Consider the following 27,999-nt stretch of genomic DNA (forward strand, 5'->3'; position numbering starts at 1 on the left):
AGCCCCTCCAGGTCAGGGGACCATTGCAAACATCGCAAAGAGAAAGAGTAGCATGAGCAAGAGGTAAAAATGCACCCTGATTTTTCCTGATCCAAAGGGTAAAATGAGCTAAGGTTCTTTAGAATTTCTTTTTCATCCCTTTCTATTTTGTCACCTCCAACCTTTTCCACTGCTGCATCTCATGGTAGCTTTCAGCTGTGTTTATCCCAGCTGGTTTTCAGCAGGATAAGCCTTTCTCCTTCTCTGTGCAAAGTCAGTTTATCCAAATCTCCAGGAGACTGCAAAGGGATAGAAGATACTGCAGAAATCCCCAGGGCTCTGATTGCACAGTCGTGTTCCTGGAAGGAACAGGGAGATTTAGCCAGGGTGATTCCTGTTTGCAGATCTCACATGCACAGCTGGAGTTTGCAGTTTCAGAGATTTGGCTCTGAAAGCCCCGGTTGTGGTTTCAAATCCAACAGTCCGTGCTGCCTCCCTGCATTGCTGCTCATTTTCCATGTCCCTGGCAGGTGAACAAGGAAGAGATGACACGTACTCTCATGGGGCTTGGGTGATTATGGCTTTTGCTGCTCACATTTAGCAGCAACGTGCTCCCATTGACATTTATTTCAGATGACTTCCTTTCTTCGCAAAATGATCACATCTCTCTGTATGGAAAATTCAGCTTCTCTAAGTATCGAGCTGTGCTGCTTGTTCCATATGGGAAGGATCGGAAAGGGTTTAAGTAGGGTTTCAAAATGCAGATTAGAATGATGGGCTGGAACAAGGTCTTAGTTTGGAAGCAGCATGAAAACCTCATCTCAGGTTTCAGCAAGCTGAAAGTTAGGAATGAAATGCTCGCCAGGATTTTTCAGGCTGGAAAAAAAGAAAAGAGAAGAGCAATAGAGTGGATGGCAGAGATTTATAAAACCATGAAAAACACAGAAAGAATTATTTTTCATCATCTCTTTTAACACAAAATCTAGGCCTTTAATCAAACCAACACAAGGAAGTTTCAAAACAAATGCAAAGCGGTTCTTCACGTAACGTGTGGTCAAACTGTGGAAATCCTTGCCACAGTATGTTGCGGGTGCTAAAAACAGCCCAACAGGACAGCAGGTCATGAGGAAAGATACACTGAGGACTGCTAAATATGTAAAATCCAAATGCAACTCAGAAGACCTTTAATGCACAAGTATTGGAGGCAGGGAGAGTACTTGGAGGGAAAAATTAATATGTGTTTATTCTGTTCTTGCACAGTTTATGTACATACATACCGTAAAGCTTCAATTCCCCTGTAAGAACAGAGGAGACATCCAGCCACCCTGAGTTGAGTAGAAAATGCCCCTGCTCCCGTGGTTCTAATGAGACGAACACAAAGACTGTGTCACTAGTCAGGGACAGGTCATTCCTTCTGTCGATTCCCAGTTCGGACAGGCCCTTCTCCAGTAACGACAGGAGGAGTGAAGGGAAAATCCACATCCATTAGCATCACCATTTCCCTGGGGTTGCTGTCAGGAAGCAGCAGTTTGACCAGAGGTGACTGTGTATGTCCCAGGATGTAATTAACATCCTTGCTTTGCCACAGGTTAAATTCCCCAAGCTGTGAATGTCATAGTAGAATCATAGAATCATTTTGGTTGGAAGAGACCCTTAAGATCATCAAGTCCAACCATAACCTAAACAAGGTGCCTTTTTGGTGTTTCTCCAAACAAACACTCAGCATCCGTGAATGTCCTTGATGCTGCTTTGAGCCAAGAGAATGGACTGAATACAGAAGAGGTCCATTCAAACTTGAATTACCCCATCACCCTATGACCTCGTGTTTATCTACAGCCATGGTTGGACTCTTCCATTTTTTCTTCTGGAGTAGATGGGTCCAGCCCTGCAAGGTTAAACCCACAGCAATGCAGCACAGCATTTTGTTGTGACCAAACCACAACCATACCCTGTATCATATTCAGGTCCCTGGGATGCTCCTGTATAATTTACTGGTGCAGATGTAGCCTGTGCATCCTCCCACCTGCAGCCATGGTGGGACAGGTGAGGCCAAAACAGCCCCAAGGCTGAGCTTCAGTGACACGGGAGTGCTGGACAAGGTGAGTTCAACTATGACTTAAGTCCTTGGTGTTCCTCATTGCCCACAGCTGTCTGGACATGCAGGGAGAATACAGCATTTGCCACTTGATCCAACCCTGTTGCTGATGCTCCTGATCATTGTTGATCATGCTCAGTCTCCCCCCCGAATGTGTCATTCTCCTGCTCAGTGACCTCAAGTTCAGCTTTGCCTCTGGGGAATTGCAGCACAACTGGGCTTTAACCAAAATAAACTGTCCTGGCACAAGTTCCTAGTTTTCAAGATACAGCTTTAAAATAATGAGGAGAAATACTCCCCTTTCCCCACTCTTACACGCAGCATTGTAAAAGTTTCAAAGATTGTCACCTATAACAGCATAGTGACCCCAGAACACACACATATTTATTTTCCCATGAGAGGCAATTCTGTGGCCGATGGAGATTTATAAGTTGAAAACAGACAAGATTTTCCATAGCTTGTAAACTTGTGGAAAAATCAGAGGGACAAAGACAACTTTGGACTCCGAAACTGTAAAACAACACTCAGTCCATCTGATTTTAAGTGCTTTAGACCTTATATCAATATTGTTCTTCCACTGGGGAGGAGGGGGTTAGGAAAAGGGACCCAGCTACCCCAACAGCAGGAGAAATCTTTTGGAAACAACAACAAAACCACAGCCCTGGGTAATCCCTCTTAATAAAAACAAAGCTGCAGCTTGTATGTACAAGCTGGAATCAAGCGAATTTATTCCCTGTGAGACCAAAGTGATATCAAAGGGGTCACAGAAGTATTTTGGAAGCTCCCCAAGTGCATCCTTTTGTCATCTTCTCTTTTCTCTTTTTTAATATGAAAGCATCAAGCCCGAAGAACTATAATCCAGCTTGGATCGCCCGCTTCGTTGCTCCTGTTATTTTAACTTTAGGCACAGCAATCCTTTGAAAAAGCGCCCCATTCCCACTGCCTGGGAGCTATGGGAAAAAGCTATCTTGGTCCTATCAGGAATGTGCCTCGCCTCTGCCCTGCGGTTGTGCAGCCTTCAGAGAAACCGGAGTCACGAAGTACCGCAGAAAGACGGGCCACAATGTTCCCTTGGAAGAACTGGTGAAAGGAGGGGACAAGTGGATCAGCCTGTTCTCTTTGCTTCTCAGAGCTGGAGGAAAGTTGGAAAGACGTGGTTTGGTTTGGTTTTTTTCCTGCTTTTTGGGGATAGGAATATTTAAGAGAGGTGGCAAGTTTAGGGCAACATGTGGCAGGGCTTTGTAAAACCCGTGCCTTGTGAGCAGCTGGAGGCCAAGTGAGATGCTGGAGAGCAGCTCACAAAATAAGGGGAGCTCAGGCATTTAGTACACATGGACACAGAGATTCCTACATGTCCAGATCTTCATTCAAAGCTGAATCCCACCCTGGAGATGGTGAGATGAATTCCTACCCACACAACCAAAGGGTTTCATGGGCATGGGGACCATGGAAATTACACAGCAAGGGTTGAGTGGGGAAGAGCAGGTTTTGTAGCTGGGGTTTGCTGCAGGTCCTACTTGGCACAGCTCCTAGAAATGCATCTTTAAGCCTGAAGGTTCAGTCCTTTTGAAGGTCAAAGACCTTAAGTGAGAAGCGAGGAATCAAAGGAGCAAGTATTGACTCATGATGTGAGCATCTAGTACTTGCCTTCCAGTCAGGGGGTTGTTAAGTTGGAGGACATTACATACTGAAAAGATGCATCTGGCATTCCCCAAATACATCCCCTACCCATGGAAAATTAGAGTATTCTTCCCCAGATTCCCTAGCAGAGCTACAGGGAGTGACCAGGAGGGACATGCTGAGACATCAGGACACCCAGACTCTCAGGATGAGTCTGTGCATTAGTTCAGCCTTTGCAAAGGGGGCCAAAAGCTACTTTCCATCTCAAAACTACTGTCTTCCTCTACCTGTGCCACTGCCTTCCACCCCACAGCCTATCGTGAGTTCCAAGCTCCAAGAATGTCTCATGCTAGAGTGTCTGAAAGGTTCATCTGGGGATGGAAGATTTGACCCCCCAGGAACTACAGGAGGTCTATGACCTTCTGAACCAATCAATCAGGTAATATTCCCAAGGGCATCTCAAATACCACTAAATGCCTGTCCTTAGGCAACTGGAGCCTTGCCATGCATGACCATCATCTCATACACCCAAACCCAGCAACTCCATCTGATTTGCAGGTTCAGCTTCCGACACCTGCTTGTCCAGAGTCCAGAAATGGTCAGGTCTTCCTTCCCTTGGTATCCATAGCAAAATTCTTACTGACCTCAGAGAAGGGGCCAGAAGTCACAGCCCTCAGTGGTGGAAAATGCATGGACCTGTCATGAGGAGGGAAATCACAGAGAACAGCTTTCCCAAAGCTCCCCTAAGCCACTGTCATGGCCCCCTTCACCTCAGCCTTCTCAAGCACATGGACCACCATCACGAGTGAAAATGCCAGTGACATTGTGCTTGGCACCTGATGGAACTCCCCCAATACCTTTAACTGGGCAAAATATGGTTGGCTCCAGTGTAAAAACATGAATCACTCTGAGAAGAGCTCTTCCCCCACTATCTGTGATCAGCTGGAGCTGGTTAATCCTTTCGCAAGGGTGCCAGGCCAACTGCCAAGCCTGCCCATGGGGAACCCATCCAAACCTGACTCATCCTCGAGTCATTCAGATTGTTCTCTTTAGTCCTTTGGAAACGGTTATCAGTCTTCTTGCTTCATGCCAGAGCAGGACTGATGGATGTGGGGGGTGAAGGCAACACACACCACATTCGGTCTTCTTCAGAGAGTGGAACTTTATCTGTGGAAGGCAGATAGAGACATGTGACTTTGTGCTGGTTTTCCCTTCACAGAAATACACTTTTCACATGTGAAATAAGAGGTTTTGCACTTCTTTGCGCTATTTGACTGCCTCAGAAGGTGGCCTCGGGCTATCCATGGACCCCCAATCTACTGGATGGGGACCTTGTGAAAAGCAAAGCAAGTGATGAGTCAAGCACTTGGTATGCTGCACTTGCAGCAGCACTCCACAACAAATGCTTTGGCTGGACCACAAAACCCAGTCAAAGAAACAGCATGTCCAGTGCAAGAACGACTTAGAGCTGGGGACATCACACCCTCCTTCCCACAATCATCCCCAAGATCATATTTTTTCTAGGCTTTGGAGAAATCTGGGTAAGAACACCTCATCTTTGCTGAACCACCAAAGTCAGAAGACACAGTAAGCATCAAGACACAGATAGACCTACTGCTTCTTCCCACCCTTCCTGGGAGCAATCAGGCTCTTCATTTGGACACTCTTAGATGGGTAGGATGTCCCTCACCAGCCATGCAGCCATGCCAGTGTGTTTTCTGAAAATGTCAACACTAGTAAATAATTATAGGGACCATGCAGGAGGAAGAGTGGAAGAGCAACAGTAGCTGGAAGGTCTAGGGTGAGCTGGTTCTGCAGCAAACAGACCCACCACCACAGACTCCACACCTGGTTATGTCTCCAGTCTGTCTCCTCTTCAACTGAGCCCACATCCACCCTTGCAGACACCCTGAGGAAGATTGTACCTCAAACCCTACTGTCTTTTGTCCTTGTTCAAAAGGTGATCCAGTGGCTGCTCAAGATTCTGTGCATCCAGCACTTGGTCTTTCCAGCTTTGTTTCAGATGAAGGTTTCCAGAGATTTTCCTTTCTCTGAAAAGCTTCCACCTTGTCCTGCCATGCACCCACCCTCCTGTCCAGGGCTGGCAGAAGATGCCTCGTAGTTCCTACGTATCCTATCCACTGCAGGCTGGCCGACTCTTCAGGAGAACAACAAAAACTGCATGACAAAAAGAAATTGCCTGTGTTTTCTGCTCTCCAGGATGGAAGGCAAGTTTAGATAGGGCCTACATGGATATAGTTCTACCAAGCAACCTACTACATGCCTGTTCATCCACATCCCTCCACACATGCACACCTCTTGGATGGAAGATGCATCTCTTCAGGTGGCTGTGTTTCCATGAGCTTCCAAGGAGGCAGCTGCTTGGAGGGGACCTTCTGGTTCACTCTCCAGATGCGTTTACTAAACTGTCATAACCAGGGATTGCACATGCAGTTATAGCACTTAAGACCAAGAATATCTTGGAAGGAGATTTAGAAGTCCTTTTGACTGAGTAATGGACTGAAACTAAGAACAAAGTAGATAACACCACTTCCAAATGCAGACTCTTTTGAAGCAATGGGAATAGTCCTAATTAGATCAGAGGAGACACAGAAAGCAGGTCATAGCAAACATAACCTAAATGGGAGAGCATGCTTATGTCATCGTGTCCCACCCAAAGTGGTCAGAAGTAACCTTGGAAAACCTCAGAACCAGAGGCCATTTTCGATAACAGCACAGAGCAGTCGCACAACCCGCACTTGTTCATCAACGTTTGATGTGGTTTTGCCTTAGAGCTGTTCTGGCAGCCAAAGATAATTAACAACATCACTTTCCCATTAATCTGTGGCACACACAGCCACTGGTGCATGGAAGCAAAACACGATGTTGCTGAGATCTACTTCTTTCCCCTGTTTTTACATCCACTGTCCTTTGCCAAAAGCACCCAAAGCCATCAATAAGAACAAATCACTAACAGGCCTGTAATCACTTTCAGGAATAAAATGTGTGCCTGTTTCTAGTAAGGTCCTAAAGAAAAGACCTTGGCCTCATTGCTCAAGCATACATAAAGGCTTCACAGGGTGCAAATCAACTAGTTAAAATACACAAACGAACTAGTTATTCCTTAAATATTTTACTGCTTTTTTTGTGTTAATACATCTTCTTGGTGAGCTTGAGGCTGAAGGCAGTTTGATGGGCACCATCAGTGATGTAAGTAGACGGAGGGAGCTTGGCACTTTCTCTTTAACGCACACCAGCCAAGTTTATACTGATATAACAGAGTCCCTCCAACAGGCTGGTGCAATGGCACAGATGGTGATGTTAGAGGCCAAACATACACCAGAAAAGTAGCATCTTCTGAGCCCAGAAAGGGTAATGACTCATGGGACTGTGTCCTTGTCAACAATTGACTGAGTGTAGCATTGCGGTCATCTCCAACCAACGCTGAGTCCATGCTGCTGCAGCAAGGACCAGTCTTGCTTCACCCACCGTGACCTTCCTAGCACACATGAGCTCCCACTCTCCTTTTGTGCAGCAAGGCTGGTCGGGGAACTGATCCAGCATAGGATTAAGCAATATTTCATTTTTCCAAGACCCTTTCACATCACTTTTCTGAGTCAGTTCCCAGGAAGCAACTCCAGCATTTGCACGGTTGGAGGGGAAGGTGCAATGAATGCAGAGTAATCAAAGCAGAGGAAACCAACAGTGTCTCATCCTCAAGCACGACTCCTGCTCACACACAGACAGAAGAGGCAATTTCAGAGAGGATGGGTGTTTGTCACCACCCTCCGCAAGGTGCTCCCACACAGCAGCTTCTCGTGGCATCCTGCCACATCCATTTCAGTGCAAGATCCTGCACCTCAGCTCAAAACCCAGCAAAAGTGGGTTCTGCCAGGTTTTCTCTGGAGGATGTGGCCTCCAGCTTGGAGAACAGTCTCCTGAGAGTGGTAACTTTGGCATCACTGTAAGATCTTTTTTCTGTTCATGTATTTATTAGCTCCATGCTAGAGCAGACATGAAAAAAAAAAATACATTTGCACCCTCTTTTAGGGTCCTTTGCATCATCAGAGGAAACTTTGCATCATTCAGGATCAAGCTCAAAAGTGACTTTGTCTCTAGGAGCATCTCACTTGCACGTATCACATAGTATGTTAATGGTTTGGCATATCCATACAAGAGCTTGACAGATCATTTTAAATTTTAGTTCAGGGACAGCCCAGAAAGCTTCTTTTCCAAGGCAGGTTGCTGGCACCCCTGGATTTGGGTGTAGACAAGGCTATGCAGTAGATACACTTATCCCTACTCATGGGAGGAGGAGCACTCAGCCATGAGCAACCTAATGCCTATACAGAATATGAATTAAAATTATTTGAGCTCCAGCTCAGGTTTTGGTTGGTTGTTTTTTCACAAATTGTTTTGGGGAGTGCTGTTACCCAAAATGACTATTCTGGAGAAGCCAAGGAAAAGCTACTACATCTCATGCAAAGACACATAAAGTCCAGTGTCAGCTCCTGTTTTCACGTCACAGTGAATGACACGTTGCCTACCATAACTCATGTTGAAGGTCCTGCCTAGAAACCAAAGGACCAAAATGCCGAAGTCTCAACAATTTCAACACGCGTAGAATTACCTACAAAATATTCTTTCCTTTGATTGCATCATTAATGTCCAAATTGCTTACATTGTTCCTCATCAACCTGTTGGGATTGCCTGGAAGCCTAGCTAACACTGGCAGGCTGACTTTGGCCCGATAAAGCCCTGGCTATTCCTCTATTGGCTGTACTACTTTACATAAAACAAGCATGTTATTTTCATCTCAGCTCATTCCAGGCACAAATCTTTGAGTTCACTACACCCTGGGAGCAAACTGGCCAAGAGACTGTGAGGACACACTAAATGAGAGCAGAGCAGGCAGCACTTGAGTCAGTGAAGCTGGAAATTAAAGGGAATGGCTATTTTTGTCTCCTTTTTTTCTGCTCTGGGATAGATAAATGTCTAATGTCAAAGTTCATATATTACCAGAGATGGTCATCGTCAATTACATACCCATATAAATGCATTTTATCTGTCAAAGTCACTTTAAGTAGCCAAGGTGCAAGTGCAAAAATGGCCACCTTTGTGTCACACAGAATCCCAGAATGTCAGGGGTTGGAAGGGACCTGGAAAGCTCATCCAGTGCAATCCCCCCATGGAGCAGGAACACCCAGCTGAGGTTCCACAGGAAGGTGTCCAGGCGGGTTTGAATGTCTGCAGAGAAGGAGACTCCACAACCTCCCTGGGCAGCCTATTCCAGTGTTCTGATACCCTTACTGAGAAGAAGTTTCTTCTCAAATTTCACATTGGTGTTCCCATGGTCCACAGCTTATGTCAACTCTTGTCAAGGTCAGGACTAGCTCTGCACACCAGCACAGCTGGTGTTGGCATCACTGCTGTGTTTCAGGGCACCCATCCTGTTGCATCACAAGGATGGGAGAAGGTGGTTCCGTCAAGAACCCAACCTCCTCCATCAAAGGTTAAACCATGGAAAATTCCCAAGTACCAGATGATCTGTCATTTGCAAATCAGGCAGTTAGTTCTGTGTGTGCTTCTCTGACCAACTGAACCAGGACCTATATGAGTTGTCCTGTTGACTAATGGAAAGTTGAGCCTTAAGGTCTCTGAAGATTGGGCCACTGAGCCTTAAAACTGATGTGCTTTGCCAGTTTGTCTGAGACACTTTGAGCAGTACAGGCCTCTGCCATTGGGTTTTTATTTTTATTTTTCATCTTAATTTTAGCCAGAATGGAAGACCACGATGATGGAAGAAATGTAGTAAGAGTATTTGAAATGGGCATGGAATCTTATACAGGCCAGAGCTCCAAGAAATAGCTCCAAAACAAACTCCTTTAAAAATTTAAAGTAACAGATTTTATTGGTGTTAGAAGGGTGGTTTCTCAGGGTTCTGTTTACTATGGCAAGCCTAAAAGGGAGGGAATATGTATTCCTGCACAACAGAAAGCAGGATACGTGCCATTACACAGCCAGATATCACATGAGACAAGGCTGCTCCACCATATATGCTGTTTACATAGTGGCGTTTCATTCCTGTATGTTCATATATCAAAATGCTTCTGTAGATACATGTTGCTCAGCTCACAGGCTTACTACTTTGAGGAGAGGGTAAAGATGCAGATCAGTTGTAATTTGCTCCTTCGCTTGGTCACTGAGAAAGGGGGAAAAAAATCCAGGTAACTGCTGCCACACATTCATTTTGTAAGTAAACACCTTGGGTATGGTTTTGTGTTTCCTTCCTAAATTTCTGCAAAATGGGAAAGAAGGGAAAGGAAAAGCTCAGCCCAAGTTCCCACCATCCTCACCCTGAAGCTTCGTTCACAGAGCTCTGTGAGCAGCAAAACAAGGAAAATGCAGCTTCTGGATGCAACCTTCAGCTCAGGCGAACGCGCACTGGGAGAAATAATAACCCCTGGCAGGGCCCCAAACGAGCTATCATGTCTTTATGAGCCATTGTTTCCCTTCTTGATGGACCAGCTCTGATTCACAAAAAAGAAGAAAAAAAAAAAAAAACAAACAAGGTGCTTTTGCAAGGCAAGAGGAAAAAACACATTTGAAAACACAGAAGTGAGATCCTGTGTTGTGGGAGTCCAGCTGTTATTTACCCTGGACAGCTGTATGGACAGTGTTGAAATGTCTTATGGACAAATCTGCTTGATGTCTGCTTCAGTCCCTCGTGTCCGTGAACCTTGCTGTGAAGTTTTCTCTATGGGGCTGAAGTTTGGGGCAGCGCTGCAGCTAAAGGAACTAAAGCAGTTTCTCTTGCTTTCCTCCTACCACCACCACACACCCCACTGGTCACACAAATAGAGCTTATATGAAGCTGAAAAAGGCTGAAATCTGACCTGTTTCATCCTTCCATTGATCAGTTAGCCAGCTGAGAAGACTGCTGGCCATCTGGCTTGGGAGAGGGTGTTGGGGCTCAATTTGGTTGTGCACTTGGCGGCACCTTGAGCTGTTGGAGTCGTCCATGGGCACGCAGCTACACTCTGTGGGAGGTCATGCAGTTGAAGAATAGCAAGCAGAGGCCAGGTTAGCACTTCTAAAATGACATCTGCATGTGGGCAACAGACCTGAGACGCTCTTGGCTTGTGACTGAGCCTCTGTCTAGATTGCCCAGCTGTATTGATTAGATGTCCAAGTGACTGAAGCAGGAAGCTGGACACATAAAGGACAAGGAAACACCAATATTTAGGAGTCTTCTTATTGGACTGGATCCAGCTGTTTGTGCTATGTCAGGATCAGATGTTTAGCGATATCTGAGATGCTTTAGTAAAACCTGTGCTCCTCACTGGCCTTGGAGACATGGAATAGAATCATAAAATCATGTTGGTTGGAAGACACCCTGAAGATCATCAAGCCAAACCATAACTTAACTCTAGCACTAAACAATGTCCCTAAAAATCTCATCTATACATCTTTTAAACACCATTAAGCAGCCTGTTCCAATGCCTGACATATCCTTCTGTGAAGAATTTTTTCCTAATATCCAGTCTGAACCTTCCCTGGGAAAGAGATGCTTTTGTGTCTTGAGAAGACAAATGCTACTGTAGCCAAGCTCCCACCATGTTCACAAGCAGTATGAGAGTGGTATGTCATCCTGTGTTGGATGAGAGTGAATTTTTTTTGGCAGCATGAAGTGCTGAAGCCTTGTTTGACTCCATCTTTGCATGTTCACTTTTGGAGAGTCCTCTGCTGTTTCTGGAGTGATGTTAATTTGCCTGGTTGCAGAGGTGGTTTGGAAGCAGCTGTTAGAGTGGAGAGATCCCACTTGGCTCTCTCTCCCCAGGTCACCTTGAATGAAAAGAACCTGATGAATTTCAACAAGGGCAAGTGAAGGGTCCTTCACCTGGAGAAGAACAACCCCAGGCACCAGCACAGGTTGGGGTGGACCTGCTGGAAATCAGCTCTGCAGAGAAGGACCTGGGAGGTCTGGTGGACAACAGGTCGACCATGAGCCAGCAATGTGCCCTTGTGGCCAAGAGGCCAATGGTACCTGGGGTGCATTAAGAGGAGTGTGAGCAGCAGGTCAGGGAGGTTGTTCCTCCCCCTCTGCTCTGCCCTGGTGAGGCCACATCTGGAGTTGTGGGTCCAGTTCTGGGCTCCCCAGTTTAAGAAGGCCAAGGAATTACTGGAGGGAGTCCAGTGGCTACAAAGATGCTGAGGGGTCTGAAGTGTCTTTCTTAGCAGTAGAGATTGAGAGAGCTGGGGCTGTTCAGCCTGGAGAAGAGAAGCTGAAGGGGATCTCATCAATGTTTATAAATATCTCCAAGGGTGGGTGTCAAGAGGATGGACCAGACTCTGTTCAGACACAGACTGAAGCACAGGAGGTTCCATCTGAATATAAGGAGAAACTTTTTTCCCTTGAGGTGCCAGAGCCTGGCCCAGGCTGCCCAGAGAGGTTGTGGAGTCTCCTTCTCTGGAGACATTCAAACCCACCTGGACACCTTCCTGTGTGATCTGCTCTGGTGAACCTGCTTTAGCAGGTGGGTTGGACTGGATGATCTCCAGAGGTCCCTTCCAACCCCAACCATTCTGTGATTCTGTGATTCTGTTATTCATGTCTTGAAAGCACAGAGCCATGCTTCTGAAGCCTTCAAGAACCACCTTCATTCCCATCACTGGGAACAGCAGACAATACTTTCTTCTATCCTAGAAAGCTCCTCAGATATGTGCAAAGATAAGAATCTACATTGTCACAGCTGCTCTGTGCTCCTCTACACAGCATGGGCTTGGAAAGCCAGTGCATCGGCTCATCTGAGTACCCAAAAACACCTCCCAGAAGCTTGAAGCCTTGAGTCTGACACTGTCTGGCGTCCCAGCCCTGGGAGAACAACATCTTGCTGGAGATGGTCCCAGCTGGGAAAAGGAGCATCTCTCTTGGAGCCATGAGCAGCTGAATACACACCAGGACATTCCAAAGGCAAGGAACAGCCAAGTCCACCCTGCATGGCCTGGAGGGTTGCTGTTCAGATTTGAAGAAGAAAATGTCCCACAGGCTTCAGCCATGCAGCAGAGGACCTGTGAGACTCCATAGTCATTGAGGTTTTGAGAGCCTGAAGCCTCCCTGGCTCCTACCTCAAGCACAGTTGTCTAAAACTGTGGACCCAAACCTCTCTCCACCAGCTACACTGGACCCTGAAGTCCCCAGTGTATCCAGGGTGTTTTTGCCGATCTTTTTCATGGGAGCCTGAAGATACCTGCTCAAGCCAAGAAGTACCTGTGTTTTCAGATCTAGTCTGCTCACCAGACCCATCTCAGCACTGAGGCTTGCTGAGACCACTGGCAGTTCAGCCCAGGAAGCACCACAGTGCAACCATCCCTACCAGAGTAACCAAAGGATGAAGACCTGCTCATGCAGATTGTATATAAACCATAATTCCTTTTCATTTTAACACCTTCATTATCATAAGATCCTCTGAACCACCGTTCAGACTTCCAAAAGCTGTGAAAGACTGTCAAAATTCCTGTCAGGTACATGAAGAGTTAATATTCCTGCTACCTGGGAGGTTATCACTAGAATGGGACTCCTGCCCAGTAATGATGACTTATGGGCACAGCTCCACAGTGATGGTTTCTTCAGAACAAGTTGGTCTGTCTTCTTCTGTTGAGGAAGTCCATTTGTAGTAAAAAACTATAATTAGTCTGGTAGGTTGGGAGAAGAAATAAAAAAGACCCGCTCCTTGGTCACTTAATGTATAGACAAATACATGTTCACTTCATCTGCCGTGTAAACCTCAACGGTTCAAGTTTATCACTCACTGCCAAAAATGCTATTACAGCAGCTTGAGATTTTGACGACAGTTTTATTCCTGTTTCTGACTGACCTTTGGATGGATTTTTCAACTCGGAAAAAGGAAAAAAAAACATTTTATGTGCTCTGAAATGGAGCTTAGAAGGTTTAACACATTTCTAAGTATAGACATGGTGATTTATGAGGATTCTGTCTTTTTTCAGCCAAGAACAATGTATGGGTTCTGACAAGGACTCCGGGAATCTTTGAGACTTTAGGTTTATTTATGATGGAGTGTGTGCAATCCAGTGGCCAAGAAACTGGACTTATTACTTGGCTCTGCCATGGACATGTTGAACAACCTAAGAACTTTCCCTTCCTGTGTCTCTTTAGTGATGGTACACTGAAGCCAAAAACATTTTCCTCTCTACAGGTTTCCAAATAAACCAATACAGCCCAGTCATTTTTGTGGTACCAGATGATGCTTCTTTGTCAAGAATCCCTGCTCCCTACAAGATTTTAATACTACAGTTTCCAAGGGTTGACCAACCCACTTATGTTGATATCACCAGATAGTTTGGGCTGTTAATGAGTGCTGGTGCTTAGATTCATACAGACTAACCTCAATACTCGCTCCTAAGAGCTTACCATGAATGGTTTGCATCAAGGAATCATACAGATGATCTAATAACAAATGACAGATCAACTGTGTTAAGAGCTGGACAAAAGCATCATAGAAAAGTGATCCATGACTCAGAAAGGTTTTCATTGCTGTTGTGGAACAGCACTTGAGCAAGGTCCATATTTGTCCTTAGATGAGGCTTCAACATTTGAGTCCTCTGGTGTTTGCATCATGCTACCCATCACATCCACCAACCTAAGAGAAAACTATCAGCATTTAGGGCATGAAAGCCCTACACTGGAATTGCTGGAATTTTTTTTGCCACACAAAGTCATCTGGCTTCACTCCCAGCCCTAAACATAGGTGTGATTCATCTACTGTGAAAAAGTCAGTCAGCAGGTTCCAATTTCTGATGGTGCTCTCCAAATCCCTCACAAGCACCAATCCTGTGCATGCCCCAAAAATGTGTCCCTGCAGAGTGGGTACGCACAGCTAAGGGATAAATGTACATACCATAGAAGAGTAGAATCATAGAACAGTTTGGGCTGGAAGGGACCTTCAAAGCTCCCCCAGTCCCACCCCTGCCATGAGCAGGGACATCTTCACCAGCTCAGGTTGCTCAGAGCCCCGTCCAGCCTGGCCTGGGATGTCTCCAGGGATGGGGCATCCACCACCTCTCTGGCCAACCTGGGTCCGTGTTTCACCACCCTCAGTGCAAAAACTTTCTTCCTCATATCTAGCTTGAATCTCCCCTCCTTTAAATCTCAGTATAAAACCTCAGCCTTAACCTAAACACAGCAGGATCTCCACAGGAGACGAGTACTCTCCAACCTCACTAGGGTCTAGGGACGGGTGAGTTATTCAGGTGTTTGAATCTGAATAGTAGATCCTGTCACCTCTATAACCCTGTAAAAGGTTGATCTGTACTCACATATAGGCACGTTCATGTACACACTCATCTACACAGGCCCACGGATCCCATGTCTTGAAGGTCATTCTTTCTGAGAGTAAAAGCAATCCAAATTGTCACCTCCTATTCCCTTGGAGATAGGCACAGCCCTGGCCTGCACACAGAGGCAGTACAACTGGGCAGCTGTGTCCACATGGTGCTGTGTAGGGGCGCCAGACCTCCCTTAGTACCCTCAACATTCCCTCCTTCCTGCTCCCCTGGAACCGGCATCAAGGTGCAAACAACCACCAAATTATGGGGGAAGACAAGGCTCGTGCTCCCAGCTGGGGTGCTGGTGCAGGTGGGAAAGCAGTTCTCTGTGCTGGTATGAGGGTCAGGCCTCCAACATAAAGTTATAGAATCACAGAGTCATAGAATAGTTTGGGTTGAAAGGGACCTCCAAAGCTCATCCAGTGCCACCCCTGCCATGAGCAGGGACATCTTCACCCAGCTCAGGTGGCTCAGAGCTCTGTCCAGCCTGGCCTGGGATGTCTCCAGAGTTGGGCCATGTCCAGGTGATGATCTACACGCAGGGTCAATGTGGTCTCCATAAGCACCCCTTCTTTCAGCATTATCCCCTAAAATCTCCCATGGCATGGCCCACATCACAAAAACTCATCTCCAGTTCATCCTCACTCCTCTCCCTTTCCGACCCCTCCCCTCCACCCTGAAGACATCCTTTGACCAAAATGAGCCGTGGAGGCTAGAAAAGACACTGACGTCAATGTAAAAGTAAACCGAAGAGGTCTGGTTCCTGTATCATCACTGCGCTGGGCTGAGTGCTGGGGAGCAAGCGCACGGTCGCTCAGTCGAGGAATCTGGGAGCGGGCTCAGGGATCAGCAGCTGAGATTTCTCATTCAGGCTGTGTAAGTAACTGGCTGCGGCACGTTTCGGGCTGGGAAAAGGGGGGAGAGGGAGAGAGCTTCACCAGCTGTAGCTGGGGAAGGCAGCGTGCTCCGGTCCTGGCTGGGCTGAGAGACTGGAGGGATGTGGATGGGGATGGGACACCTCAAGAGCGAAGTACATGGGCTTGGATATGGTTTGGGTCCATACGGGTGGGAATGGCGCTGGAGAGGGGGAATCTCCTGTGCTGGGTGCTGCAGAGGTAGAGGAGGGTCGGGGAGTTTAGGGTTGGTGCAAAGGAAGAGAACATCTCATTGAGGGAAATGTAGATGTTTCTAGATAGGGAACTGGTCTATTTGGATGCCAAAGTGCATTTGTGCTGGCCTGTTATCTCAGTCGGCAACGCATGTGTAATGTACACATACACGTCTGTATGTAAAAGGCAGGCTGCGGGCAGAGCTGTCTGAGGGATTCTGCATGAAAAATTGAGTGTTTCTGATATACTTCCACATACTGACTACCTCTGTCAAGTCCAGCTACATATATATATATATATATATACACATATACACATATACACATCCTGCAAGTGTCCCTGTACAGAGATGCAGAGATAGACAGAAAGCTTTTAGATTCAGGTCATGACAAACTGCTCTAAGAAGGCTCAAAATGAACTTCATAATATAGGGTTAGGAAGCAGAAAACTTTCACCAGGGAAACAGTATGGAAATGTCCCTGCTTTGGGTGCTGTGTGAATGAGGGGAGCAGCCAGGGCAGAGCCGGGGTGGGTGAGAGGGATGAATGGCCCTGCAGCTCCATCACTAAGTCGCTGCCAGCTGAGATATGTCCAGCCGCAGTACATCATATAGAGAGTATCTCCCATCGTTTACACAAATTATACTCAGTGGCAGAGCGTGACAAATTGGCAATGCGGTTCTTCGCACTCATTGCAGTTGTGTTTTGGTAACATGAGGAGCCTTTTCTTCTAGCATTTCTCACATGCCAGGGCCAATTTCTCTTCTTCAGCAAAAAGACAGCGCTTTTCATTAAATGGCAACTCCTTCAGCAAAGCTAAAATTCCCCCATTCAGAAAGAAAAGAGAGCAGGAGTAAAGTTTAATCCCTATTACATGTGCATGGCAGTCCCAATTGAAAGCCAGCAGGGCAAATGCTTCTGTCCTCCACGATTAGATGCAATTCTGCATCTCAGCTTGTTCTGTAAATCCCTCCCTGAGCTGAGGAAAGCCAGGCAGACACGGAAAAAAGGAGGCAGAAATGCCCATCACCTCCATGTCATAGCATGTACTGGCACAAGTGAGGACAGAAGCCTTCCTGTGGTGGAAAGCTCTTTACTAAGAAACTTTTCTGTATATCTTTGTGCACAGAAATCTCTGCTAGCCTGCAATTAGAAAGAAAATCCCCTTCTTCCCGCTTTCTTTCTTGTAAGAACACATGGCAACTTAGCAATGCAATTGAGCAGCTAGTTCATTAATCAATCTATTTCAGCACGTTTTACTTCACTCTGCTCAAGCCTCCATCCCCATCTCCCCAGTGCATTGAGATAAAATACAGACAGGGAACCATTGCTTCCCTCCCCGCAGAGCATAAAGGTGCCAAAAGCACCCTACAAGTCTTCCTTGTCCTGTTTTGAAGAAGGAGGCAAAGGCCAAGAAAGGAATTGTACATGAAACATCTCTCACAGCACGTTCTCCTGGAAACAGAGCAAGCAGAACGGGGGAGGCTGCTGAACAGAGCAATAAATCCCACCGTGTGCACGTACAACACCATCGCAGCTCTGCTCCCCCTTGTGTGCATCGTGCCCTGGGGATGACGTGGTTCCCGCAGGGACGTGGGCTGTCCTGCCCTCATGTCCCCCTTTGGAAGACCGAATCTTGCACTCCACCTTGTCAGAAGGGCTGTGGGATTTTGGCTATCCGTATTTGCACAGGCTGGAGACACATAAACAGGGATGTTTAGCAGGCAGGTGCTCAGCACACTCGGGGAAATCTCACCCTTTAAGGAGACGTGAGTCTCGACATGTAAAAACAGAGACATCCAGACTCCTTAGCCCTTGTTAAGGTAGGAGCCAAAAATCCCCCATGGGAGTAACGCTCTAACAAACACACAAAGCACACATTGTTTGGACTTTCCTTTATACCACAGACTGTTATAGTAGGTTTCTATTAATACCCAGTTGCTAGGTTTAGGGGGAGGTGAGACAATATATTACCTAAACGTGCATGTTAGCAAACATCCTGTGACATCTAAGGTAAAGTCTACAGCCCATTCTGAGGATCTGCTTCTTCTTCTTAACAAGCCCATCTGTAAATACCATAAGGACCCTGACACCCCTTCTCACTCTCCCTTTTACCTCTCCTCCAGTTTCCACACTTGCATTTTAACTTGCAGCTTTTAGCTGGAGATTTTGCTCCCACTCCAAGTGACTGATTAAGGACACCTGAGCAAACCCTCTTGACGGCTTTGCAGAGAAACTTTTCCCATCCACTAAGCCCTAGAGAGGCACGGCAGAGTCCAGCTAAGCGTGATGAAGTCCAGAGACAGCAGTAGTTGTGCTGAGGTGAAGGGTGAACCAAGGGAATAGAAAAGTGAAGCCCAGGGCCAGAGCAAAGTGGGTTAGTAAAGCTGTGTGGGTCAGATGGGCCAGCTGAGCTGGCTGTGACACTCAAAGAAAGGGTGTCACCCATCAGGATTACACTAACCAGGGATGCTGCTGTTCAATCTCAGCATGATATTTACTGGGGTCAATACACCATTAGTGGATAGACACAGAGGAACTGAATTCTTTATTATCTTTTATGTATTATCCATGAAGGATGTGTATCTCATCTATCACAGCCTCAAAAGCACCACTAGAGCCATTATCACACAGCAGAAAGGATGACTTCTCCCACCTTGGTGCCAAAAGATTTACTGTCAAATGCCCCCTCCTCTTCACGACTCTGGTCACCTTCTGTACAAATTCCTGCCAAAAAGACGGGGCTCTGGGAAATAACCCTAAGGCGAGCAAACACAGGGTATGGATCCCAGTGTGGTGGCCCAGCAGACAGTTCCCCTTCCTTACATGCACTGAGAATATCAGCCCTCTCCTTGGGGCACCTGGAGAGATGGATTTGGGTCTCATTGGAGAGGGGCACCATAGTGAAGCTATCACAAGTAGGCTTTGGTCTCATGGATGAGGTGGGGATGCTGTGAAGGTTTGCCAAAATTCTGTTTTATCTATGGTTACAAACAACTGTAAACAGTTACATTGGAGTAGCTCGTTTGCTGCAGGTGGGCATTGGCAAGAGGAAATAGCACCAAGCTTTGAGCATGTGGACCTACCCAGAGTATCTCCCAAGTAACAAGTGATAGGACAAGAGAAAATGGCCTCAAGTTGCACCAGGGGAAGTTTAGATTGGGTGTTAGGAAAAAATTATTCACAGGAAGAGTTGTGAGGCATTGGAACAGGCTGCCCAAGGCAGTGGTGGAGTCACCATCCCTGGAGGCGTTTAAAAGATGCGTAGATGAGGTTCTTAGGGACATGGTTTAGTGCCAGTGTTAGGTTCACAGATGGACTCAATGATCTTGAGGGTGTCTTCCAACAAAAATGATTCTATGATTCTATTCTATGACCACGTCAGGCATTCATAACCCACCAGGGTCCTCTCAGAGTGACAAACCCAGAAAGACATAGTAAAGTGGGTACCTGGGCAATTCGTGGGGTGTATGAGCATCGTCTTGCTGGTCTGCCCACTCTCCAGGAGTCAGCCAACGGGCAGTGCAAACTGAACCCACAGAGCATGCCTTCCCCTGTAGCCAGCATGGCCTTTGTCATTACCCATCTCAGCTGGGAGGCCAAAGCATTAGGAGTCTCATTAGCAGGACATTTAGCCATCCTCATCCCAAGGGTTCTCTTCTGGCAGGATGGAGAGGGAAAACTGGGGTTGTCATGCTGGGATTCACCTGCTTGGCACTTGCGGAGTCGCAATCCCCCGGCAGCCAGGCTGGCTCCTGTTGGTTGAATATGCCAAGCAATAAATCTCTGAGAAAAATCCAGGCTGCCAAGCTGTCTTACGCTGTCTCCAGCTACCAATTATGTAGATAAATCGGTTGTCATTAGAGTGATGAAGTATCTCAACAAATAAACTTTCAGGAACAAGGCAGCCCATTTTTCACACGTCAGCCTCAAGGCTTCCTGCTGCTTTGGTCAAATGCACAGAAAATTGTCTCTAGGCTGTGCTGGTGTTAGAGATACAGACTTGTTAAGGTTGGAGCAAGCCAGTGAGGGACAGAAATTTATGACAGAAAAATAACTGCATACTTTTGCACTGCTGTGCAAGGCAGGTAGAGCGGATACTATCCAAACGGGTCCAGGGCTGAGTTGTGGAGCAGGGTTGCAATACGATAGGGTTGCACAGGGCAGAGTTGCACAAGGCAAGCATGCTTCCCCCAAGCCACCCCTTCTCCCACCACCCACAAAGGGGTTTGGCAATGTTGAGAGTAGTGCATGAGTATTTCCCACTGCTGTCTCAGCCACACGGATTCAGGTCAGCAGCACAAAGAGTTGTTACATCCCACTGTTGCATGAACCCACCATAAAGTTCACTTCGATCAGCAGCCACCTCAGAAGATACTCGGGACTGAAATAGCAATGGGCAATAGTCAGGAATCATCATCAGTGGAGGGAGAGGGAAAGGAAAGGGAGTCATGCTTCCTCTGACCCCTGACTAGATTAGGTCTGTCTCATACCAGGGATGTTCATCTCCCACTCACAACAGTATTAAGTTCAGACAGAGAATCAGAGCCGCTAAGACACTATCAGTAATAAAACCCAACAGTGTGATTCCTCATGAGCAGCTTACCTAGGAAAGTGCATGATTATTCTGAACGCACTGATTTATTAATACACTCAGGATGGCTCAAACCACTAGTTCATGCCCAAGGGAGTTCAGCAGTGGAGCTCAGCATCTTGACTCACAGTATTGCAACTGATATATGACTAGCTGTGATCAGATGGCATATCTAAAAATACAGAGCCTGCGGTGTATTTTTCTTGGAAAATGGAGAGACACTCAAAGAAGCAGAGCCCAGTTTAGCAACCACAGGAGGCTGGATTTTTGCTTTAAAGAAGCCAGCAGAATTTGCCTGAAAGAAGGTGCCACTTAAGTTGTGTTGCAGCATTGGATTAACCTGCAGCTCTAGCACCATGGGGGGATCCTCCATCTGCCCCAGCTGCTGCTGTGTCTCTAACTCTGTATTACAGTGGGCAAGGATGTGATTCACACATCCCTGCCCTAGAAGACACAAGCAATAGGATTTCTCTTACCCAAAGGGGGTCTCTACACTTGGACCACCACAAACCGGGCTAGTCATTTAATACAGATTTGTATTAACGAACTAAGCCCTGTGACATGAACTTGTCTTGTACCATTCCCAGAGAAGCTGCCACAGATGACTCTGGACCTGTTATCAGGTCTGCCTTTGGTCATCTCTTCTCCAGACTAAGCAATCCCAGTTCTCCTGGTCTGTTCTAGTGGATCATGTTTGCTGGACCTCAGGTCATTGCTATTGCTTTGGTTTGGACCTTTTCCAAGACAGAGACACGTCTCTTTCTTTAGCCCATTTAACACTATTTATTACATCTAATATTGCTTTTGTAGAAAAGAATCCCTCCAGACAATGCAAAAGGCAAGTCAAATAGCATCTTGTAGCACCTCCTGACATAAGAAAGACTGAAGCTATTGGTAACAAGATGAAGTTATGGAAAGAAAAGTTTTGGCAGTGACAGGCTGAGCTTTTTCTCCTGGTAAAAGTTTGCTTTGAGGCCATAAACACAATCTGTAGTAGGATCTTGATCTTCCCTCCATTATGCCATTCATTGCCCACACCTCAACACATTCAAGGCCTCCTTGATAACCAATCACAGAATCCCAGGATGTCAGGGGTTGGAAGGGACCTGGAAAGCTCATCCAGTGCAATCCCCCCATGGAGCAGGAACACCCAGCTGAGGTTCCACAGGAAGGTGTCCAGGCGGGTTTGAATGTCTGCAGAGAAGGAGACTCCACAACCTCCCTGGGCAGCCTGGGCCAGGCTCTGCCACCCTCACCATGAAGAAGTTGCTTCTCAAATTTAAGTGGAACCTCCTGTGTTCCAGTTTGTACCCATTGCCCCTTGTCCTATCATTGGTTGTCACCGAGAAGAGGCTGGCTCCATCCTCCTGACACTCACCCTTTATGTATCTGTAAACATGAATGAGGTCACCCCTCAGTCTCCTCTTCTCCAGCTCCAGAGCCCCAGCTCCCTCAGCCTTTCCTCACACGGGAGATGCTCCACTCCCTTCAGCATCTTTGTTGCCCTGCGCTGGACTCTCTCCAGCAGTTCCCTGTCCTTCTGGAATGGAGGGGCCACAACTGGACACAAGATTCCAGGTGTGGTCTCACCAGGGCAGAGCAGAGGGGCAGGAGAACCTCTCTGACCTACTGACCACCCCCTTCTAATCCACCCCAGGGACCATTGGCCTTCCTGGCCACAAGGGCCCAGTGCTGGCTCATGGTCACCCTGCTGTCCCCAGGACCCCCAGGTCCCTTTCCCCTACCTGCTCTCTAATAGGTCCTTCCCCAACTTACACTGGAACCTGGGGTTGTTCCTGCCCAGATTCAAGACTCTACACTTGCCCTTGTTCTATTTCATTCAATGTTTCCCCACCCAACTCTCCAGCCTGTCCATTCTCTGGATGGCAGCACAGCCCCTGCCGTGTCAGCCACTCCTCCCAGCTTGGTGTCATCAGCAAACTTGCTGACAGTCACTCTATTCCCTCGTCCAAGCTGTTGATGAATATATTGAATAGAACTGGTCCCAGTACCAACCCTTGAGAGCCTCCACTAGATCCAGGCCTCCAACTGGACCCTGCACCACTGACCACAACTCTCTGGTTTCTTTCCTTCAGCCAGTTCACAGTCCACCTCACTACTCAATTGTCCAGACCACACTGGTGACCACCAATGGTGACAACCTATTCCTGCCTATAACCTCATCCCAGGCAGAGAAAATATCCCCTAGGATTTCTAAACCATTGTGTTTCCACCTGACTCAGGTCCACAGCAGGTTCCCTTTGCCCCATGTTAGAGACAAAAGTGTCCATGATCATATAACAAAACCCACCAACACCATCAAGGGTGACTGCTGGATTCTGCTGCCCACCCATTTGTCTTCAAGAGAAAACTGATTACTCTAGTACTACAATTTACAGTAAGAAACCACTTTGAATCATGTGCATAATTCCCTCCTCCCCTTTCTGATAATTTCCCAGGGCTTGTCTGTACCTTGTGCTTAGAGGGGTCATTTCAGCAATAGGGAAACTGAGGCACCTCCTGAGAAAGTGGCTCTTTGTCCCCAATGAGGCCCCTTGCACAGAGCTCGCTGCAGGAGCAGGGACTGCCTGCAAGGACAGGAGCTGTAATTCCAAACAGCTGAAAACACAAAGGAAAACACCCCCTTTAAAATAACAGGCAAAAAAAGTCAGCAAATGTACCAGCTTGTTCCAGAGGCAGCAATATTAGGAATCACTTGTAACCAGCAGCAGCAGTGTGGTTGCAGGCTTTTTTTTCCTCCCCCAATGGGGCCCTTTTCTTTTCTTCCTGTTCCTATAGGGTTTTTCATCACTGTGGCATTTCCTACTATAATCCATCAGATTTATGCTGCCCTGTTCCAGATCAGAGGATCGCTGAGCTCTGTGCATGTCTAACAAAAGACAGCCCTGCCCTGAGCCGATCAGAATCTTTACAAACCAGGCGAACAAAGGGGACGGAGAGGAGGATTAGCATGTTTGCAGAGAGTAGGGAGGGGATGTCTTTCTTTGAAACCATTTGAGGATCGTGGGTCCAAAGACCAGATTTTCCGAGATACAGACGTCCTGCCTCCCAGGCTGGGCTGCTTGTATGGCAAATGAAACTGGGCATGGGACAGATGGCCCTGGAAGCACCCCGCTGCTCCTTACTAGGTCTGTGCTTGCTGCTAAATTTGAGCAGGTGGAGGCACCAGACCTGTCCCCTGAGGTCCCCACCACCTCCTAGCCGTGTGTTCATGGATGCCCCTTCTGTCCTCTGCAGCCTCGCAGGGCGCAGCGAACATCGCGTTGGAGGTTTTCCAGCTCAGCCCTGCCACGTTGTGCATCCAACCTCCCCAAACGCAAGAGCAGAGCACTGAGAGCTGCCTGGGACCACCCTGGAGCCACATCCCAGTGCAGCCACACCAAGCGTCCTGCCAATTTCTATGTTGCCCTCCTGTTCTGCCCAGCTCTGACCTCCCCAGGGCACGTGTGCTCAAGCGATGCCAAAGTCTGCGTAGCTTTCCTCTCCAAGCACCAGTGTCCCTATGTGCCCAGTAACAACCAAATCGGGCAGGAAATACTTTCCTGGGAACGGGGAGAGCTCCGCGGTGAGTTGTGACACTGGATGTTGTGTTCTTGGCAATTAGCTCCTTAAACTTTGAAAAAAATAAAATCAAGAAAAGAATGAGAGGTGGTTGCTGGCCAGATCTGGGGCTGGGGGCCAGAAAGGTCAGAAAGGGACCTTGCAAGGGATCCCAACATGGGTTGGATCACAAGGGGCAGCCCAGACACGACATGCCTTGTTGGGTGGCTAAAGAGTCTCTGTGACCTATTTTGTTGGTGCCTTGACTGAGGAACCTTCTCAGAGACCTCACTGCTGTGAGAGCTGTGGTGAACCGGGCAGACCAGGATGGAAAGAAGGATCCTGATACCCCCACAAGGTACATTCATACCAGGACAGGGCACATCCGACTTCACACCCTTTGCCATACAAGAGCTGGAGACAGGCAGGACCAATGCACTCCAAAGCAGTCACCCAGGAGAGATCTCAGGGTTCATCCAGAGATTTTGCAGCTCAACAAAAATGCCATGGTCCAGGGAGAAAAATGGAGGGGGAGGCAACAACCAGAAAAATCAATTCCCAAATATGTGGCAGGCAGGAAAATGGTTATTGCGTATTTTCTCCCCCGTCCATGAGTCACCCAACAGGAGCCATGACCGTCATTTGGGAACCACTTGTCTCTCCCTGTCCCTCATCAAACAGACAAATGGCTCCCATATGGCGGGTGTCTGACCTCCCTCCTTTTACAAACACGCAGATAGGGAGCCTGTTCAGAGGCAAGGCCACATGCTCATGGTGGCCTCTGCCCTTTGCAGTCCTCTGAGGACAGTAAAATGACAGCCCAGTGAGGACTGGGAAGCACTTGTGACCTCGAGCAGTTGGCAGGGGACATCAACTACTCTCTGCTGAGCTTGTCAGGTGTAGAATCACAGAATCATAGAATAGATTGGGTTGGAAGGGACCTTCAGTGCTCATCAAGCCCCCTACCATGAGCAGGGACATCTTCAACCAGATCAGGTTGCTCAGAGCCCCATCCAACCTGGCCTTGAGTATTTCCAGGGATGGGGCATCAGCCACCTTTCTGCGCAACCTGGGCCAGTATTTCACTACCCTCATTGTAAATAATTTCTTCCTCATGCCTACTCTGAGTCCTCCTTCTTTTAGCTCAAGACCATCAACACTTGTCCTACCACAACAGGTCCTGCTAAAAAGCCTGTCCCCAGGTAGGTACAGCTGCCTATGGCCCTGCTGAGATGCCATTACAAAGGCAGCTGGACCATCTTTTATGGCTCATGACATCCTCTGTTGCCCATGCTGAGGGTCAGGCAACCATCTCTGGGAGTGTTGAATATGACCAGTGGCCATGGTCCAAGCTCTCCTTCTCCAAGCAGAAGCAGCTCATGTTTCTTTGTCTCTTTGGTGTTTTTGCCCCAACATTGCAGGAGAGAGATGCAGATTCTGTCTCGAGCTCAGTGCAGAAGGCTCTGATCTTTCCCTATAGCTGCTCCAGCTTCCATCTTAGGCATAGTCATCATGAATGTTTCAGGGTTCAGATCCCAAAGGAGTCCCTGATTTCCCAGATGTCCCAGCACGGCATGCCTGGTTGACCATGAGAACAGCAGAGAATGATCTCTCAGTAGCCCAGCAGCTGAAGCCCCTTCCTGCTCTGGCGATGGAGCAGGACTGGGGAATATGGAGCAACCCCCAGACATGGTCCCCTGTAAAGTCCCTTTTCCCTGCAGACCCTGTTGTGGTCACCCAAGCTTCTTTTTCTGCCGTGGGGCTGCTGCACCCACCTGAATTCCATCATCCCCAAAGAGGCCAATTTTAACTCAGCTTGAATAAATGGAGTTCTTCAGGGTCAAATCCAGCCCTTGAGATCCTTCCCATGCTTGTCCGCAGGTCCTTGTGCCTCACTGGCAAGGAAATTGCCACCCACAGCACGAGAGGGACCCAAGCTGGATGTAGAACAAGGAGTCAAGGGCTTTCCCTGGCCCTTCTCAACTGCACCAAATCAGAATAGCTACATGTTGTTCCTACCAAATACCATCTTCTCACTGTTGTCAGTGGGCTGTAAAAGTTTGGGCAGGTGATTTCATCCATCAGGCAACACCTGCCAGATCACTGCTCTGCTCCATTACCATCCCAGCAGGGTTGGGACAGAAGCCACTGCTTTGTTCCTTGTCCTTTGACAATGTTCCCACATTGCTGTCCAAGGTTTTCCTTCCAGGGGATGGCAAAGTGCATCCCACTCATTAACGATCAGGAAGTATAAGCCTCAAATTCCTACACATTTGGGGAGAGTCACAGTGTCTGCAGATTTCTCCCTAAACCAAATGCCGTGTGGTGCTTTCCTAGCAGTTATCTCCTGTAAAAGGTGACCCCTGGAAGGGGGTCCAAGCACAGCAACTTCTCCACCCTTGGTCTGTCTATAAGAACCAACCCAATTCTCTGGGTCAGTTCTGCATCTGATTCACAGTATCCCATGTTAGTCCTTGAGACTGTAGAGAATCAAGAATTTAGGGTACATGGGCAGTGAATATCGTAAGGACACATATGAGTGCTTTCTAGAACTTATTAAGGCCTGGAGATCTTCTGGAGTAGATTTTTCTAGAAGGAAGACTAGCTGGGGAAGGTAAAATGGATGTAGACTCTTCTCCATGCTATTAACTTTATCTGGCATGGCAAATGGTTTACTCACGGGGCAGGGAGCAGAGCCTGTTCTACTGTTGCCTCTCCACCGACCCTACATCAGCTGGGCAACCTTCCCTTCAAGTAGTCTTCTGAAGACAGGCTTGTGTTCCTGAGTGTGTGTTATGACCGTGGGCATCACTTGCTCCCATTTTTCCTTCTGGTTATTCTGCTTCCTGGTGCAGGAGCAAGGTAGTGGAAAAATGTCTCAGGAACATTTGTGTTGGAGGGAAAATAGGAGAATACTCAACTGAGGTGTTCTATGGGCATGTGAGGTCACTTCCTTTGAAGTCATTGATAAAAAAAAAAGGTTTCCCAGACAGCTCAGTAAAGATCTCACCCTTCAGTGTCCTCCATGTAGTAAGGATTCCACTCTTCAGTATCCCCCATGCAGTCATGGTAAAAGCTCCTCAGTTTTCTGAGCCCTGATTCCATTGGGTCTGGGTCCAAGACCTTGGGTTGAACCTCTCCTTCACCATCGAAGAAGATAATTCATTCGTGAGGAGCTGTTCAGTAAAACAGAGCCTACATTCAGTTTCCTAAAAAAAAACGTGTTTTCCCACAGTCAGTTCTGGTTTAGGCCCCCACAGAGTTGGTCAACAAAGAGATCTTGAAAGCTGATCCAGCCATGTGCCTTGAGCCTGTCTCCACAGTGCAACAGTTTGTTACGCGGTGCCCAATCTCAATCTCCTCCCCTGCATCAGGGGATGAAAGAACACTCGTTTTCCCTTTTTAGACCATAACAAGGATGAGAGGGATGGAACAGCTCTGCTGGGAGGACAGGCTGAGAGAACTGGGGTGTTCAGCCTGGAGAAGAGAAGGCTCCGGGGAGATCTCATTGGAGCCTTTCTGTATTTAAAAGAGGCCCACAAGAAAGATGGGGACAGACTTTTTAGCCCAGCTTGTTGCGATAGGACAAGGGGTGATGGTTTTAAACTAAAGGAGGGGAGATTCAGGCTAGACATGAGAAAGAAATATTTTACAATTGCGGTGCTAAAACACTGGCCCAGGTTGCCCAGAGAGGTG

The 27,999-nt window shown here is 47.4% G+C and overlaps 1 protein-coding gene across 1 annotated transcript in view; it reads left to right on the forward strand.

Moving 5' to 3' along the window:
- Positions 1-15,828: 15,828 nt before the first annotated feature.
- Positions 15,829-27,999, forward strand: part of GPR20 (G protein-coupled receptor 20) — a 29,375-nt gene continuing 17,204 nt past the window's right edge. Inside the window, exon 1 of the mRNA XM_065831816.2 lies at positions 15,829-15,916. The gene's annotated coding sequence lies outside the window, so the exon portion shown is untranslated. The remainder of the gene's footprint in view (positions 15,917-27,999) is intronic.

This window comes from Patagioenas fasciata, chromosome 2 (assembly GCF_037038585.1).
Source record: "Patagioenas fasciata isolate bPatFas1 chromosome 2, bPatFas1.hap1, whole genome shotgun sequence".
NCBI lineage: Eukaryota > Metazoa > Chordata > Aves > Columbiformes > Columbidae > Patagioenas > Patagioenas fasciata.